The sequence below is a fragment of the Gymnogyps californianus genome, unplaced genomic scaffold (genome assembly GCF_018139145.2).
Source record: "Gymnogyps californianus isolate 813 unplaced genomic scaffold, ASM1813914v2 HiC_scaffold_39, whole genome shotgun sequence".
Classification (NCBI taxonomy): Eukaryota; Metazoa; Chordata; class Aves; order Accipitriformes; family Cathartidae; genus Gymnogyps; species Gymnogyps californianus.
The window spans coordinates 92,665-110,778 of NW_026114279.1; the positions used below are offsets into that span (position 1 = coordinate 92,665).

Genomic DNA, 18,114 nt, shown 5'->3' on the forward strand with positions numbered 1-18,114 from the left:
CCACGATCCACCCCTCCTGGCCAACTCCCCCCTGTTTATATACTGGGCATGACGTTCCATGGTATGGAATACCCCTTTGGCTAGTTCAGGTCAGCTGCCCCGGCTCTGCTCCCTCCCAGCTTCTTGCACACCTGCTTGCTGGCAGAGCATGGGAAACCGAAAAGTCCTTGGCTTAAGATAAGCGCTACTTAGCAACAACTAAAACATCAGAGTGTTATCAACATTATTCTCACACTAAATCCAAAACACAGCACTGTACCAGCTACTAAGAAGAGAGTTAACTCTGTCCCAGCCGAAACCAGGACAACACCTTAAGGTATACAGAGTACATTTACAAAATCACTTTTTAGGAGAAGCGAGAGCAAGAGAGCTAGAAGACAAACTTCAAGTTTCACAGTATACAGCCTATGACAGTTCTGGCACTACTGTTATCGAATGGGAAGCTCTTGCTAATGTTTGGTCCTCCTGTACAACTCTGAGCCTGTTAATTAAAAGCATTGCTAGAAGACTAAAGAGAGTTCCTAAAATCCTAGACAAGACACTAGCAGTTTCTGACATTATACAAGGTGAGAAACGACAGGCAAACCCAATGCCAAAATAAGTAGTCAAAATTATTCCTAAAATAACAGAGCTGAACTAAAGCATTTTCTTTTCAAGGCAGTAATAAGCCTCAGATGTTAGCGTCTTGCACACATGCTGAAACCTTGGTCGGCCATGAAAAAACACCTTTTACCAAAGGTCCCCCAGAAAAACTATTCCTGCTAGGGTGCACACCAAGGGATAGGTGTAGTGAAGGTTTTTATTTTGAAATTGAGAAGGGAAAACTTGACGCTAACACTAAGATTTACGATAGCCATTAGTGGATTTCTTGCTCTAGATACCTGCCCAGAGTAGATGAAAATCCAGGTCATTAAGCCTCTCAACAACTTCAGACTATGCAGAACTGAATCCAAAGTTAGTTAAAGTTCAGCTCCTACTCCCTCTCCCCAAACAATTTATTTTGTGGTATTTTATCTGAAGTTTTCTGACAAAAGTTGCAGCTCACCATTTAACAAATATCATTATGTTCACTCGTCGTTGTTCCAGTTGTCTGGCACTTCCACAGAAAGTGGAGCTGCTCTTGTTTGCCTTGACAGGAAAATAATATAATATGACATCTGGTGAAATTTGTTTTCTGAACCTTTCTGATTTTTTTTTTTTAATGTGCGAGAGCACTGCCACTTTCCATGCTCTTGCCAGATTACCCACTAGCTTCTCTCACTATAAGTTAAACCAAGTCACACCAGCTTGCGCCTTGCTTAGCTAATGCAGTAAATATTACTGGGGAATTTTCTGTTGTTAGAGAGGATGCAACAAACAGGCTCGTCCCCAAACATTTGGGGAAAACTACCATCTAGACTTTATATTTCTGATTATAAATATAGCTTATCAGAAGTACATAAACTTGAGAAAAAGCACAAAAAGATTCTTTTTAAAGACCCAGGTCATTGTGGCTACAGATCTTGGCTTGTATTAAAAAGACCACTGAGCTGGTGGGTCAATTTTTATGGAATTGCATAGAGGTATCACAATTTTTTAAAATTGTCTATTTTAAAAACAGATAGGAAGAAGCAGTTTCAAACATAAAGCAATAATTTAAGGTGTGGGATATGTTGACACCTTAGGTGATGCAATGCAAACTCATAAGAGATAGACATGCATAAAGTTTTGTGCCTCACATCCAGCTCACTTGAAATACATTTTTGCCAAGTTTGAACATGTATGTCCCTTCTTAGTTGTCCTATGTTGGGAAAGTTTTACATTTTGTAGACAAAGAGATAGCCAGCACCTTTTAAAAGAGCAGCAGCCCTCTCTTCCCCTCTCCCCAAAATCCATGTAGAACATCTTTGAATCCAGACATCATCCTGTACTAAAAACTTTTGGTTGCATTTCACATAAAGCAGGTCAAAGTGAATGTTTCACTGAGACCAAATCTACCACCTTCTAAAGAAGAGAGGCAGGGAGGGGGAATGTACATATGGAGGGAGAACATTTTAGTAGGTTGTTAGAGTCGGATTAAAACTGTTTAATTTGCAGAAGGAAGCTGTTTTAAGAAGCAAGCCAAAATCTTAGACTAGATCATGAAGTGTGTAGTAAGTAACCTCACAGCAGGCAAATAGTTTACGGTTTCTAGAACTTCTAAATTGTAAAACTTGAAATAAATTAGAACTTAAAGTTTGCACAAGAAGAGATAATGCTTGTTATTTTACACAGTTATAAGGGTTTTCACAATCTAGTTAGAAACAGCAATAGATTAAACTTATACCTGTATATATACGCAGCACAGAATAGCCATATAGAAGTTTATGATTTGCAACAGGGGCCTTATCTTTACATACCATTTTCTTTTCTACTTAATTATAGGAAATATTATAAATATCCAGTACAAAATAACATAAAACTGGAAAAAGAAGCTGTATTTTCCATATATAAACTTTATTCCACTGGACACCATACAAAAATATTAAACAAAAAGTAAAAATATGAATTTGACCATCAATGATAAGTACAGTTTTAACAATGAATTGGTCTTCAATAACAAATATGAGAGGCACAAACTGTGCTACAGCAGGTCTAAAATTTCAAAAATTTTTTTTTAAAGCTAAAATTTTCAAGATTACTTAAATTCAATTTACAGTAGCTAACCAATTTACAAATATTTACACAAAATCAAAACAGAAGCCCAGCTTATTGTAGCAGTGGTAGGGTTGTGGTTTTTTGGGTTTTCTTCCCCCCCCCCCCCCCCTTAAAGCAGATATCACTACTACTTCAAATATGTAAAAGGAAGCACTAAAAAGTATCTTGCCTACTCTGTGTGAATATGAAGCATTTACATATATTGATTTGTCCTTTTTTATTTCAGCTTCTTTGTAGTAGAACTGTTGCTTGAAAATTCCAGTTTAGATTACAGTTCTTGGTATCCAGAACACTACCAACAATAATCTAGCTTAATTTTCATAAATTGTTGCTTGTTGTTCCATGTAAAAGGTAAATAAAACTGGAAAATGCCAAGTTGAGCAAAAGTGCGTACTGCGTTAAGCAGATGTAAAGCATGGGCTGTCTGTTCGTCAAGTAGTGTGTACTGTGTGCAATGCCTTAAGGATACAGTCAGACTCACACATTGTTTAGCTCTGAATTTCTTAATTTCTTGGTTAAATGCATCTGAATTAATGATTACACAGATTATAGAAACAAAAAGTCAGTATATTCCCATATTTGGTTTAAAATGGATTTATTCTTGTGGTCTGCTGTTTGAGTCACAACAGTTTCTTCTAGAAGTCAACAATGCAAGCTTTTTCAGAAAACATATCTTTGAATGAACACCTGTATTAACAAATGTCAATAATAAAATATGCAGTCTTTCCTATAAACATTTCCTTAACAAAAGTTTAAGGAGAAAAACATGTCATAAAAAACCATGGGGTAACTGCATCTTGATTTTGATACTGTTCTTTATTTCAGCAGGATCCAATAAGGAGAAAATGGAAAAAGTTGGTTATCTTTTCTGTATGGTTATTCTTAAAGGTAATATACAGTTCAGGTCTTTCTTGTCTCGTAATATCTGCCAAGACTGGGGGAAAAAGTACAATGTTTTAAAAGGCTAAATAATCTTCTTTGCCATTAATACTTAAATACCATTGTAAGTAGTAAGCCTCACAGATCCACAAAAATAAGGTTGATATTTTTCCCCTTCTTGAATATTTTTTTTTTTAAGGGAAGATGAATCCAAAGGTACACAAAATGCAATGAACTACTGAGGAAGGTACTGTAGGGATTGATTCACGGACTCTGGTGCGGGTGAAACCAAAGACCTTTATTGCTTACAAGTTTGTGCTTATATAGATTCATTAGCTGTCCACGCGCTCAAGCTTGTTCCATGATTAGTTAATACCTTCTGTTCACGCACCGTGGCTAAGCTTCTGATTGGTGCTGTCGAGCAAGACACACGTCTTCTGGCTTCGGTCCCATATCTGTGTTCCAAATTATTTCAGTCTTCAGCTTCTTTTCTGCGTGCCTGCTTCATCACTTATTTACTCCCTTATTCTATGTCTTTCAAGGCTATGTCTAATTGTTCAAGGTCGCTCGCAACACTCCCTGCGAATCCCACAAGGTACGTCCTTTCAAGAAGAGAGTGGATTTGCGGAGACTGAGATGTTAACATTATTTAAGCATTACACTGATATTCAGACTGCAAAATAACAGTCTCAAATTTACACATGTCAAAGTTCCTGATACAAGACGTTATATTCTGACATTTCCAGAACTTAATTGTGTCTTTAAAATAGGTTATTTCAATTTTCTTCTGTATTCTGTTCTGGATTCCAGGACACATTTGTTAGGCCATGAACCTGCAAATAACTGCACTGACCCTCCTGTCTTTATGTAGAATTCATTTAAACCACAATGTGTAATGAAAACCACAGGAAGAATAATCTCTCAATGGCAGCGAGACAAACAGATTCCTTAGGCTTCTTAAAGTGCAAGATATTCATAAGTACTTGTAGTTTTAAGCAACTGTCATTCCTTATGGTTCCTAGTAAAGAGGAATTTTTTTCAGGGCCATAACACTCCAGTATACAGGCTTCCAGACAGCTTGGACCAAACAACTGCTTTTACATTTTTCGGAAAACCACACAGCTTTGAAACCAATTTTTAAATTGAAAACTCTGAAAAGAGAAGTTCACTCTGATTTCACAGAACAGTGTGAGAGCCCAAACTACTTTGTAAACCACTGCTTTAGCAGATTCACAAAATAAAATATATTATGTAAAAGTATGTGGACAGTTAAGTATTTTGTATGCTAAGATGGCTAAATAGAAGGAAACTGACATTTCTGAACAGAATTACAAAGCAAAAAAGTTATCCTTTTCTGACTATATAAAGGCAACACCTTATAGCATTTGTTTTATTACAAATATCTGGCATTGATTTCCTTTTTGTTGGAGAAACCCTCGAGATATTTAAGGACTTGATTAACTGGAGTAAACAGGAGTCTCCAATGACAGCATACAAGGAAGTCTAACTGGTTAAAGGTGGAAGCCAGTTCTGTGCACTAATCCCTAGTCATAAACTACATTATGAATAGTCAGAGATCTCAGAAAACCAGAATTTGAGCTCAGATATATGAACATAATTCCAAATGCAATGCCTATGATAGGAGACAAGCATACAAATGAGTTGGCAGCTAGGATTTTTAAAAAAAGGATGTTTAATCAAGGCCTAAATCTTTGCTTGCTTCGTTCAAAGTTTCCTTGCCTCCTCCACTACCTGGAACAGTGAAAGCTCCAGTTTGAACTACTCATGTTCTAAAATTATGAGTGTGGTCTCCCTAAAGAAAAGTAACAATTTAATTCAGTTGTCAAAAAACAGCAGAAACCCATTGGTGGCAATATTATAAAAAAGGGATAGTAAGAGGTATAAAACATTGTTTATTACCAGTCAAATTAATGTAGGAAGAAATGATAAAGTTGTGATTCTAAAGCTATTAATTATCATTAGATTTTCTTGTGTGTGTAAAATTGATAATTCTAAAACAAAGGGTCTACTATTTCAAGTATCCATTTCAACTTAAGCCTGATGCTTGATGGCATATAGACATTAATACTCTTATTAAATAATTTTCCACAAACATTTTTAAGAATAAGTTTCTATCATATATATATAGTACAAAGCATAAAAATAAACATAACAAACATCAGAGACAGGCAGGTTCAATGACTTCCATTTGTATAACTGTCTTGAAAACCAAAGTGACTGGAAAAATTAACTCTAATGCACTTTTTACCTTCAGAAATTCATCTTTGATAATATCAAACTTCTGTTTTTCATGTACAGCTCTAGCAGTGTTTGTCCCATCAAAGGGCTCTGCAAGATCAAACAAACACAAACATTAAAAACATTAAAAAAAAAAAAGCTAGAGCTATGCTGTCTTCACTGAGCAAGTACTCGGGCAAAAAACAGAGGAGTCAACGTATCATTGCTTCCCAAGAGTGTTTTGAGTGGCTGATTCCACTTTGCTTCTCAATCTTTATTTCTACATAACATTCATCCAGAAAAGCCCCAAACACTGAGCACTCACTCTAATGGTATGTAATCCATAATAAAGTCAGGTTATTATTTCTATCGAAGCATGCTATGATTGTGCTGAATTCATGCATCAGTAGTTATTTGTTACTGCTTAATAGTCTGTGATGAGATATCAGAATATGATTTTGCATATTAAAATGTTTTGAAACTGCTACACATGTCCCTCTTGGAGCTGTCCACTTTAGATTCATCGCATTCAACAGCTTCTCAGTGAAATACAAGGAGTACAGTAAAATATTTACTATAACTTTTTATGTAAGAAGTACCAACTGCTGTAAAAATATATTTTATCAGTTCATATCTATTCTACAATAGCTATTAATAAGTTAACAATTTGGGGTTTACCCCTTCGAAATGACTACAAATTTATGTGATGTTCTCTTTTTTTTTTTGCTAACATAATTAGTACTTTGGAACTTTTTTTTTTTAATTGAAGGATTAAAAAAGTACTCCTTGCTACTGATAAGGTTGCCAACATTAAAGTAACAGATACTAAAGAATTATGATGTAGAGACTATGCATTACAATGCACTACAAAACAGATTTTATACAGTCTTTTTTTTCCTTACTAGAGAACTGCTTAAATAACACGTGGTGTATTTCACACTGGCAAAATTTATGACAGTCCTCAAGGGCCATCGAACCATAGAAGTATTTGCTAGATCAGGTAGCTTTTTTGTTTAGTTGGTTATGAATTGCTTTTATTCACATAGTGACATATAGTGAAATAAAGCATGAAACAGACATCAGAAGGGATTATGCCATTATAGAGACTGGGACTTCAAATTTGGAACATGTTCCATGGCACTGGGTTTGTTACTGAAAGTTATTTAAATTCAAAATCAAATAAATTGTTTCAAGCAACAAATGTTTTTGGCATGTTTCTAAAAGGTTTTTCTTCAAACTACCTATAAAGTTTTTTTAATGGACGTTTACAGGCAGATTTATTTTACTTTAGAATGCATCATACATTTAGATTGGAGCATAAAACTGGCCACAAATAAGAAAGGTACCTAGTCCTCTAAAACCAGTCACATAATTTGACACAGTGACCTACTGCCAGTAAGAATTCCATACCCCTTACCGTGTGAAGCAGTACGGGATTTTTTGTGTGTCTTAAATATGATGTCAACTGTTTCTTTAATGCTAGGACCTTTATGTACTTTATGTCGAATCAAGAGATTTTTTTTCTTTTAAAGCAACAAGAGCAAAGCTGTACAATCTTCTAAAACTGTCAGTGGGGAAAAAAGGTACTCTTCCTAGTCACAAAAGCTGACTCACTTCTTCCCTTTATTCGTCCTGCATATTTACTGACTGTCAAAAGACAAACTCATTCCCTAGAGGACAGCAAGAATAATTTTGCAATCAGCTACTATTTACAATACTACATTTTCTAACCATCAGGACAGTGAGAGTCCATCATAAGTTATTTTGTTCACACACAGACATGAGAATATTAAAAGAAAAAAAAAAATAAAACTTTAACACTGATGCTTGAGGGAAAAGCTAAAGGGGATCATCTTTCCAAATGAAAATACAAGAAATCATAAAACTTCAGAACTGCTGCAAACCAAGCCCTGAGGAATTACTTTTAGAATTATTTTTAACATATGGATCTGAAAGATTTAAAAGTACAAGCATGAATCAGGTGCAGCTTAGCTTCTGATCCAGTTTCCCTAAATGACTATCAATTTAATTGTCTCACAAAATTGCCAAGTTTCTAGCTTTTCCAAATTGTGTCTTTTTCAACAGGAGAATATATGATATTATTTGATATAGAGAAGATTTAAACTGAAACCAGAACAGTCGCTAGCAATTTAGAGCTTCTGACAAGGAATGTTCACAAACATTAGCTAAAAGCAAAGTTCTCTGTATCCCTTAAAGGTTAAACCATGACAAATGGTAATAGCCTGCCAGATTTTAAACTGTCTGAAAAGAGCATCTCTACTATATTTGTTCCTCAAACAGCAGAAATACAAGTGAGAATCAGTCTTAAGGCCAATAAAAATTAAAACAGAATACATTTTTTTCTTTGAGCAAGCCTAAATATAGCACTACATGTAGAATTATGACAACTTGCAGATATAGACTTCTTGTAATCTAGCAAATATTTTTAAAATATTAAAAATATATGCAATAATACCAATTAGTGGAATTTTAGTCCGCTACATGGAAAATCTGACAAAGACTTGGAAGCCAGAATATGTTGACATGTTTAGCTAGCTTTTAAAAGTTTCTTCTCAAAGTACACAGAAGTTTATCTACGTGCTTTGTTAAACTAGTTCAGCTTAACAGCTGTTATGAACATGAAGCTTACTTCAAGTTAAAATAGGAAATTTAATTTTTTCCCTTCCAATTTAGAAGTAATAACTTGGTATGTGAGGATAAAACCCACTCTTAATCAAGTCTTGAAGCACATAGTAACAGGAAGGAATCAGATATGCCACCTATAGATAATTTTGCTTTTTTAATAGTTCAAATGCAAAACACACTCTTAAGAAAAAGTTGCATGTAATCAAGCCCATTTAATACAAATTCTAAAATGCTTATTTTGTATGTTGATATTCTATTTTCCAAGCTGACAGAGGGCAAACCTAATTATTCAGTCACTTTGTAACATCATAAAAAAAATTGAGAGCTTGAAACACACAGCCCCCCACCTGCAACACAGTGGATCAGCATCATGTGACATAAGCAGACAGCTGCCCAGCATTCCCACCTCCGACATGCAGATCAGAGCCTTGGCAATGTCTGCCCTGCACTGTCCTGAATCATTTCGGCTGTGCAGATACTCTAATTCTCACATTTCTCAACTCTGAGACTGCAGAGTCAAGCATGCATTCTTCACAGGTTTCAGTGTATTTTTTCCCCTATGACTGGTAGTTGATTTTTTTCCAAGTCAAATAAAGAACAGGAATCCCATCATGTGGCTTCACACTGTCCATATGATTACAGCCAAGTTGGTGAGCTCCAGGCTACAGAATAACTAATTTCACCAGTAGGTAATTATTCTCTGCACAGAGCAGCACAAATGCAGGAAATTATATGCACACACACACAGTGCACTCCCACCCCCCAGGAATCTTGAGGAGTGTCTGTGTCTAACCACAGGACTTCTGCCTTATTCCTCCCATCCACCCCAGCAAAATTTTCCCAGTCTCTAACAACTATTTCCATACAGTTTGGCTCCTGTCCAAGTTCTACTCCTCTTTTATCCTAAAACTTCAACCCTGTGGTGGTGCAGGCCGCTCCCCCCCCCCCCCCCCCCCGGGCCACGTTGCGATGTCAGGACCAGCCAACATTGCATTCTTGTGCAGTGAGTTTAGACAATCTGGTACTTTCTTATCCTGGCTACGGTACAGTGAATTAGGATGATTAGGCACTCCCTAACTGTACCTGAAACTCCTGCTGCTTGGATCATGGCCCGCCTTGGAGGGTGCCAGAATTACCTGACAAGAATGATGGCCAGAATGGAAATACACTGACCAAAGTCAATCATCTCGCAATCCTATAAATAGTGATCCTAAGTGAGACCCTTTGAGCTCTCCGGGATCGCAGCAGGCTGTGACCCAGTATCTCCTCCCAAGTTGGGACGCCTCTCAGGGTAGAATTTTAAGGATAGTTTTGCAACGATTTTAAGTGGTACATTTCACGAGGATTTTAAAGAGTATATTTTGCGAGGATTTCCAAGATCGCCTGCTGAAAGATGCTGATGAAGAAGGGGTCAAAGATCATCTGCTGACAAATATTGCAAAGGAGAATAGTGAGTAATTCACTACAATTAGATTTCGCAAGGTTTTTAAAGATCATTTGGTACCAATAATTTATCACAATTGGCCAAGAGAGAAAAATCTTGATTATAGGTTAACCTCTATATCTGTGTGTGTGTTTGTATGTGTGTGCGATTTGATTAAGGAAACTTTGTAGTGCTGATAGCAAACTTCATTACATCACTCTGATAATTGGCTGATGATTAAGTACTGTTAGAAATCATATAACCTAATCCTGTGATTTATTGTAACAGTGTTAAATCTTAAATTGCTGCTACCTCAAAGTCGTATAGGATCCATAATCACTCATTCCCCAGCAAATTGGCATAGTAATTTAACGGGAGACTTTCCTTACCCTTTGTATCCCTTCCATTAATTCCATTAGACGTAAACCGTTGACCAAGTCTGGGACTAAGATTGGACCTAGCCGCACCTAAGCTCCATCAGGAGTTTAGAAAGCAAGGGGGTCCACTCTGAACCTCGTGACTCAACGGGAGGGTCTCCCTTACCTTTTTGCATCTCCGGTCTCTGTGTAAATCATTCTAAATCGATTCTAACTCGATTTTCCTTTGTATGTTTCTCACATGTAGTAAGTAATAGAGTGAACCTTGCCATCGAACTTTGTTAAGTCGCGCTTTTACAAATTCACATTAAAAAAAATCACTTTTACTAATATCTTTGACAGCGATTCTTTAAGTGATCTAAACCACTCAATTTGTGACAAACCCTTGTGTCCTGGTTTCGGCTGGGATAGAGTTAATTTTCTTCTTAGTAGCTGGTACAGTGCTGTGTTTTGGATTTAGTGTGAGAATGATGTTGATAACACTCTGATGTTTTAGTTGTTGCTAAGTAGCGCTTATCTTAAGCCAAGGACTTTTCAGTTTCCCATGCTCTGCCAGCAAGCAGGTGTGCAAGAAGCTGGGAGGGGACATAGCCAGGACAGCTGACCCAAACTAGCCAAAGGGGTATTCCATACCATAGAATGTCATGCTCAGCATATAAACAGGGGGGAGTTGGCCAGGAGGGGTGGATCGCGGCTCTGGCATCGGTCATTAGGTGGTGAGCAATTGCATTGTGCATCACTGTTTTTTTTTTCTTTTTTCCCCTCTTTTTTTGTTATATTCCTTTTCATTACAATTATTATTATTATTATTATATTTCATTATTATTATTGTTAGTATTATATTTTACTTTAGTTATTAAACTGTTCTTATCTCAACCCACGAGTTTTACCTTTTTTCCCGATTCTCCTCCCCATCCCACTGGGAGCGGGGGTGGGGGGAGTGAGGGAGTGGCTGCATGGTGCTTAGCTGCTGGCTGAGCTTAAACCACAACAGTCCTTTTTCGTGCCCAACGTATGGCTCGAAAGGTTGAGATAACGACAGATCTGACCAGAGAATGTTAAAATGAATTTGTTATGAGCATTCATTATATTAATTGCTGGACACAATGTTGATTTATTGGCTCTTAGAGTTGTGGCGCTCGTTCTTAGAGATGTGTTATGTATCACCTCAATTGCCGTTATCTCCGTACTTTGGGAGCTATCTAGCGGAAACTATTAATAATTACACCCTTTACCTTTTCTCCTCGGAGAGCCAATCTATGGGGGAGACACCTTCCTTCACCTTCCCCTTCTCCTCCTCCAGGCTAATTACAGTAGTGCTTGAGAATTGTGAAAATTTTGAATATCCTTGGAATGTTGAAACTAACATGGTTCTATTGCTAGGAACTAGCATGTTCCTGAATGTGGTTCAGGTCTTGTTCAGGGTTAAACAACTATTTAAGAGGATCACCCAGAGATCTGCCCCAAGGCTGGAGAGTTATGAGTGGCAGGGTGTGTCGGGTAGCATGGGCAAATGCCTAGGACGGTGGGCACCTCCAGTGTTTTGGAACTTCACCCTTGAACAAGTGCAGAATCCTGAAAAACTAGTAGAACATTTGGAAAAAGTATGCTGTCACCCCAACAATTCCCGGGAGACACAAATCACTGCAATGTGCTGGGGTCTGGCTCATGCCTACTGAGCCCTGTTCAACACTATTCAGTACCCTCAAAGGGAAGTGAAGGTCTCTGGATCTGACAACAAAATGACAGGCACTGCAGCCACTCCAACCGTCGCGACAGGCACTGCAGCTGAACCAGAGAACCAACCCATGCTGGTATCAGTTGCCCCTGTACAGAAGAAGAAATACTCAAAAAAGACAGCTCGCTTAGCAAAGGATGAAGGTGAACCAGGGTCATCACGAGAACAGGAGGAAGAGGCAGAACCAGAGATAATCACCCAATCCCTATCCCTGAGTGAGCTGCGAGATATGCGAAAAGATTTCAGCTGTCGGCCAGGCGAGCACATTATCACCTGGCTGCTCCGATGCTGGGATAATGGGGCAAGTAGCTTGGAATTAGAGGGTAAGGAGGCCAAGCAGCTGGGATCCCTTTCTAGGGAAGGGGGTATTGACAAAGCAATTGGAAAAAAAACACAAGCCCTCAGCCTCTGGAGGCGACTTCTATCGGGCGTGAGGGAAAGGTACCCCTTCAAGGAAGATGTTATATGTCATCCAAGCAAGTGGACCACCATGGAGAAAGGTATCCAGTACCTGAGGGAATTAGCCGTGCGGGAGATGGTTTATTATGACCCGGACGATGCACAGTTACCCACAGATCCAGATGAAGTCCAATGTGCACGACCCATGTGGCGGAAGTTTACATGGAGTGCACCATCGTCATATGCCAACTCATTGGCAGTAATGGACTGGAAAGACGAGGAGGGACCAACAGTAGATGAATTGGCTCGCCAACTTCGGCAATACGAAGAAAGTCTCACTTCCTCCCTCGTCGTGGCTGTGGAGAAACTGCCAGACATACTAGCCGAGAAACTGTCCCAAGAGTTCCAGCGATTTGAGGATAAGTTCTGCCTCCCACCTGCATAGACCAATATCTCAGCTATTAGGAATAAGCATCCCTCTGCTCAAGAGAGAGGAGATAGAAGGTACACCTCACGGGATATCCTGTGGTCTTACCTGCATGAACACGGAGAGGATATGATGAAGTGGGATAGAAAACCTACCTCGGTCCTAGATGCACAGGTATGTGAATTGCGAGGAAAAACAATCAACCACAAATGAGGATTCTTCCAGGAAAATTGCTGCTTCAGCCTCCAGTGAGCACTGTGAGTGGCATGCCAGACAGAGTGGAAGGGCAGATCTTATTCCTGATCCTATGAGAAGGAATTCTAATCCATTTTTACAGAAAGTGAGTGGAGAATCCTATGACCAGGGCTAGAGGGGCCCTGCCTCCAGCCAGGCGGAGGAGAGGGACAACTGGGTTTATTGGACTGTGTGGATCCGATGGCCTGGCACATCAGACCCACAGGAGTATAAGGCTCTAGTGGACACCGGTGCACAGTGTACCCTAGTGCCATCAAGTTATAAAGGGGCAGAACCCATCTGTATTTCTGGGGTGACAGGGGGATCTCAACAGCTAACTGTATTGGAGGCTGAAATAAGCCTAACTGGGAATGAGTGGCAGAAACACCCCATTGTGACTGGCCCAGAGGCCCCATGCATCCTTGGCATAGATTATCTCAGGAGAGGGTATTTCAAGGACCCAAAGGGGTATTGGTGGGCCTTTGGTATAGCTGCCTTGGAGACAGAGGGAATTGAACAGTTGTCCACCTTGCCCGGTCTCTCTGAGGACCCTTCTGTTGTGGGGTTGCTGAGGGTCGAAGAACAACAGGTGCCGATTGCTACCACAACAGTGCACCGGAAGCAATATCGCACAAACCGAGACTCCCTGATTCCCATCCATATGCTGATTCGTCAACTGGAGAGCCAAGGAGTGATCAGCAGGACTCGCTCACCCTTTAACAGCCCCATATGGCCAGTGCAAAAGTCTAATGGAGAGTGGAGACTAACAGTAGACTATCGTGGCCTGAATGAAGTCATGCCGCCGCTGAGTGCTGCCGTGCCAGACATGCTAGAACTTCAATATGAACTGGAGTCAAAGGCAGCCAAGTGGTACGCCACAACTGATATTGCCAATGCATTTTTTTCAATCCCTTTGGCAGCAGAGTGCCGGCCACAGTTTGCTTTCACTTGGAGGGGCGTCCAGTACACCTGGAATCGACTGCCCCAGGGGTGGAAACACAGCCCCACCATTTGCCATGGACTAATCCAGAATGCACTGGAACAGGGTGAAGCTCCAGAACACCTGCAGTACATTGATGACATCATCGTATGGGGCAACACAGCAGAAGAAGTTTTTGAGAAAGGGGAGAAAATAATCCAAATCCTTCTGAAGGCTGGTTTTGCCATAAAACAGAGTAAGGTGAAGGGACCTGCACAGGAGATCCAGATTTTAGGAATAAAATGGCAAGATGGACGTCGTCACATCCCAATGGATGTGATCAACAAAACAGCAGCTATGTCTCCACCAACTAGTAAACAGGAAACACAAGCTTTCTTAGGTGTTGTGGGTTTTTGGAGAATGCATATTCCAAATTATAGTCTGATTGTAAGCCCTCTCTATCAAGTGACCCAGAAGAGGAACGATTTTAAATGGGGCCCTGAGCAACAACAAGCCTTTGAACAGATTAAACGGGAGATAGTTCATGCAGTAGCCCTTGGGCCAGTCCGGGCAGGACCAGATGTTAAAAATGTGCTCTACACCGCAGCCGGGGAGAATGGCCCTACCTGGAGTCTCTGGCAGAAAGCACCTGGGGAGACCCGAGGTTGACCTCTAGGGTTTTGGAGTCAGGGATATCGAGGATCCAAGTCCCGCTATACTCCAACTGAAAAGGAGATATTAGCAGCATATGAAGGAGTTGGAGCTGCTTCAGAAGTGGTTGGTACTGAAACACAGCTCCTCTTAGCACCCTGACTGCCAGTGCTGGGCTGGATGTTCAAAGGGAAGGTTCCCTCTACACATCATGCAACTGATGCTACATGGAGTAAGTGGGTTGCACTGATCACACAATGAACTCGAATAGGAAACCCCAGTCACCCAGGAATTTTGGAGGTGATCACGGACTGGCCAGAAGGCAAAGATGTTGGAATATCGCCAGAGGAGGAGGTGATGGGTGCTGAAGAGGCCCCACTGTATAATAAACTGCCAGAAAATGAGAGGCAATATGCCCTGTTCACTGATGGGTCCTGTCACATTGTAGGAAAGCATCGGAGGTGGAAGGTGGCTGTATGGAGTCCTATGTGACAAGTTGCAGAAACTGCTGAAGGAGAAGGTGAATCGAGTCAGTTTGCAGAGGTGAAAGCCATCCAGCTGGCTTTAGACATTGCTGAACGAGAAAAATGGCCAATACTTTATCTCTATACTGACTCATGGATGGTGGCAAATGCTCTGTGGGGGTGGTTGCAGCAATGGAAGCAGAGTAACTGGCAACGCAGGGGTAAACCCATCTGGGCTGCCCCATTGTGGCAAGATATTGCTGCCCGGCTAGAGAACCTGGTTGTGAAAGTACATCACAGATACCCACATACCTAAGAGCCGGGCCACTGAAGAACATCAAAACAATCAACAGGTAGACAAGGCTGCTAGGATTGAAGTGGCTCAGGTGGATCTGGACTGGCAGCATAAGGGTGAATTATTCATGGCTCGGTGGGCCCATGACCCCTCAGGTCATCAGGGAAGAGATGCAACATATAGATGGGCTTGTGATCGAGGGTTGGACTTGACCATGGACACTATCGCACAGGTTATCCATGAATGTGAAACATGCGCTGCAATCCAGCAAGCCAAGCGGTTAAAGCCTCTTTGGTATGGGGGACGATGGCTGAAATATAAATATGGGGAGGCCTGGCAGATTGACTATATCACACTCCCACAAACCCGCCAAGGCAAGTGCCATGTGCTTACAATGGTGGAAGCAACCACCGGATGGCTGGAAACATATCCCGTGCCCCATGCCACTGCCCGGAACACTATCCTGGGCCTTGAGAAGCAAGTCTTATGGCGACATGGCACCCCAGAAAGAATTGAGTCAGACAACGGGACTCATTTCTGAAACAATCTCATAGACACCTGGGCCAAAGAGCACGGCATTGAGTGGGTGTATCACATCCCCTATCATGCACCAGCCTCTGGGAAAATCGAGCAATACAATGGATTTTTAAAGACTACATTGAGAGCAATGGGTGGTGGGACCTTCAAACATTGGGATACACATCTAGCAAAGGCCACCTGGTTAGTCAACACTAGAGGATCTGTCAATCGAGCTGGCCCTGCCCAATCAGAACTTTTACGTACTGTAGAAGGGGATAAGGTCCCTGTAGTGCACATAAAAAATATGCTAGGGAAGACAGTCTGGGTTACTCCTGCCTCAGGCAAAGGCAAACCCATTTGTGGGATTGCTTTTGCTCAAGGGCCTGGGTGCACTTGGTGGGTGATGCGGAAGGATGGGCAAGTCCGATGTGTGCCTCAAGGGGATTTGATTTTAGGTGAGAACAGCCAATGAATTAAATTGTATGATGTTGATTGCTATATAAACCTGCCACTGTATGTCATCATTATTATAATTGTTATGTGCTATATCAATGCTATTACAGTAAGAATTATTTAGATTAATGAAGAATGAACTTTGATAAAACCGGACAAGCGCAGCGGTGATGGAACCAGGACTGACTTCAGCATGCAACAATCCAACACTACACACCATCCTCCTGCTGCGCCCAATGTCACCCGCCTGCTGCACCAAACAGAAGCCCAATCCTGTTCTGCCGACTGAGCAGACTTTGCACAATCCCTCCTAGACAGACTGTTATGACAGATGGAGCCCAAAGTCATGGACTGAATGAACTCAGCAGACATTTGGTAGAGATGGCCTATAGACTGCGGGAATGATATCTGTGTGTATATATTAAAAGACAGGAAAAGTGGTGGTGATTAATTGGAAATGTATTGGAAAGGGTGGGATCTGGGCATGATGTAAATGGTATAGAATAAGGGGTGGATATTGTCCTGGTTTCAGCTGGGACAGAGTTAACTTTCTTTTTAGTAGCTGGTACAGTGCTGTGTTTTGGATTTAGTGTAAGAATGATGTTGATAACACTCTGATGTTTTAGTTGTTGCTAAGTAGTGTTTATCCTAAGTTAAGGATTTTTCAGTTTCCCACGCTCTACCAGCAAGCAGGTGTGCAAGAAGCTGGGAGGGAGCATAGCCAGGGCAGCTGACCCAAACTGGCCAAAGGGATGTTCCGTACCATAGAACGTCATGCCCAGTATATAAACAGGGGGGAGTTGGCCAGGAGGGGCGGATCACTGCTGGGTCATCGGTCAGCGGGTGGTGAGCAATTGCATTGTGCATCACTTTTTTTTTTCTTTTTTTTTCTTTTTTTCCCCCTCTTCTTTTTTTGTTATATTCCTTTTCATTAAAATTATTATTATTATATTTCATTATTATTATTGTTAGTATTATATTTTACTTTAGTTATTAAACCGTTCTTATCTCAACCCATGAGTTTTACCTTTTTTCCCCGATTCTCCTCCCATCCCACTGGGAGCCGGGGGGGAGTGAGCAAGCAGCTGCGTGGTGCTTAGCTGCTGGCTGGGGTTAAACCACGACACCTTGATATCCTGATCCTAATAGCCTCCCATTTATTTACAGCCGGGGCCCAGGCCACCTCCCTCATTTCAAACCTTCCCTTTTCACCCCAGATGTCCTAAACCACCTACTTCTAATTCTGCTCCCACTCCACCTTGGTTCCTTATCCATGGTCTGTTGTCCAATCAATTCCCCTTCACCTGCTGCATTCTGATTCTTGCTCCCCTTTCTTATCTCTTTGTGTTAACTGTTTTCAGTTACAGGGTAGCTCCCAGTCCTTACCTGCTTCTCTCTTCATTCTCCTCTAACATCTCAATCCTTCTCTTAGTCTATTATTTTCTCTTTCCCTGGTCCAAGCTTCATCTCCTATGCATGCTAACTGTTCATCTTCTCCATGTAGACTCCCCATGGCAGTTGAAAGGCACCAAAGAGCACATGAAGCAGGTTCCCTGTATCATGCTACTGCCCAGTTCAGCCTGAACTAAGAAGGCTGAGACCTGCAAATCCAAAAGGTAGCCTGGGCTTACCCTCTGTGGAAACTGTACATTCACCAGACAACCAAAAATAGTAACCACAAGGGGATCAACATACGCATAATCTAGTTACTGCTAGGACTTGGGATGCCAGAGGATTACTAGAACAAGGAATATTCTTAGAGAAGAATCTGAATAT

The 18,114-nt window shown here is 40.8% G+C and overlaps 1 pseudogene; it reads right to left on the bottom strand.

Annotated features, from left to right (window-relative positions):
* Positions 1 to 3,535: 3,535 nt before the first annotated feature.
* Positions 3,536 to 18,114, bottom strand: part of LOC127028692 (poly(A) RNA polymerase GLD2-like) — a 72,779-nt pseudogene continuing 58,200 nt past the window's right edge.